The 1,542-nt window shown below is 43.0% G+C and overlaps 1 non-coding gene across 1 annotated transcript; it reads right to left on the reverse strand.

Moving 5' to 3' along the window:
- Positions 1 to 324: 324 nt before the first annotated feature.
- On the reverse strand, positions 325 to 455 carry LOC141567019 (small nucleolar RNA SNORA22). Its single transcript, XR_012489419.2, has one exon. It is a non-coding gene; the product is annotated as a small nucleolar RNA SNORA22 (small nucleolar RNA).
- Between the last annotated feature and the right edge of the window lie 1,087 nt (positions 456 to 1,542).

The raw sequence follows: 1,542 nt of genomic DNA on the forward strand, positions 1-1,542 counted from the left end.
TCAGTGGCCCACACCCTAGTTCCTCCTTCCGGGTCCCCTCCATGTCTGTGTCTTCCTGTTCTGTGGCCTCCCCCCCTGTGCTGTAGCCAGGACCCCACAACACCCCAGCTGCTGTCCTCTGCTGGGCCTCTATTAGCCTAGCTCAGGTGTCCACCGAGGACATGGTGGGAAATCATTATCCATTTTTTTCTATAATACACATGCAATTACAAAACTACCACTAACAACTGGAGTTCTTCAATTACATAGATCTTCATAGTTCACGATAAAGTACATTTCTGGAGATTTACTCGGGGCCATTCATACCCTTTAATACAATTAATATAATGTGCTGACTTGCTGAATACATTTAAAAGGATAAATAGTCCTTTCAATGCAGAGAAGAACAGACTTTGCTCTAGTACAGAGTCAAAGCCAAGGGAGCTACAAAGCACAATTGGGTGTTCACTGTGCAACATTATCGATTTTGGGGGTCCCCTTCTTTGTGTCTTCTTCCTCTCTGGGATTCTCTCCCCAGATTCCAGCTGCTTCTGTACCTCTGAACGTGGACTCTTATGTCCTTTCCTCCATCTCACACTCTACGTCCTGGCCCTCAGAGAAAAAGTTGAGGTAACTGGGGGTCACCTAAGATGATCATGGCCTTGCCTCAGTTGCGCTTCAATGCCCAAAATAATTGTTTTATGTATTTTTTCCAGTTTCTACAAGTAAGTATGGCAGGCGGAAAAGTCTGATTCTAGCTATTGTGTTATGACTGGAACTGCAAGTGGCAACTACTCCCAACTTTCCTTAGCTAATAATAGTGACTTTATCCCAAAATTGCATCGACTGATATTGCTGATGAGTAGACGGTAAATAGTATCAATTAACATGTTTTTATGAAAAATTAAGATTTGGTTCTATTATATCTCTACTACACACATAATTCTCCTCTCTCATCACAATTTTAGCTTTTCAATGGTTACGTTATTATTTTGTGTGCTATTGTTATATTTTCTCCTTTATCCCATGATTTTTTTTCATGGATGGTAATAGTGCCATGTTTGAAAATTTACCTTGTCGTTTCCATAGCTACAGCTCCTTCACTTCCAAATATCGAGGAAGCACCGAAACCACCTCTGAGAGTGGCCAGGCTCATCCCTCTGCTCTCGTGGTACTTTCCTGGGAACATTCCTTCTAGATCCCTCTCCTCCCGCTGCAGTGCAGCCTGGTTGCTAGTTTGCTGCACAGTTGCTGTCTGAGGCCTTCTCTTCACCGTTCCCTCTCTCCTCTGCTTCTACGGCAGGTCTCTTTTTCTCCCAGATCCAAGCCCATCTTCACATCAGTCTGCTCCCATCTTCCAAAAGCTTAATGAGAACCGTTGCCCGGGAAATAAATTTATAGAGCTCTAACATGTTTGAAAATTCTAGCCTCACTCTTGATTGATAGTTTGGAAATCATGTTTCATTAGAATTTTAAAAGACTGATTTCTTGTCATCCAGCTTCCAGTGCTGCTGTCAGACCATTTGATGGGTGTCAATCCGATCCCTCATTCTTCCTGAGTGA

Source organism: Rhinolophus sinicus, chromosome 4 (assembly GCF_057876585.1).
Source record: "Rhinolophus sinicus isolate RSI-liver-muscle chromosome 4, RSI-T2T, whole genome shotgun sequence".
In the NCBI taxonomy this organism is placed as follows: domain Eukaryota; kingdom Metazoa; phylum Chordata; class Mammalia; order Chiroptera; family Rhinolophidae; genus Rhinolophus; species Rhinolophus sinicus.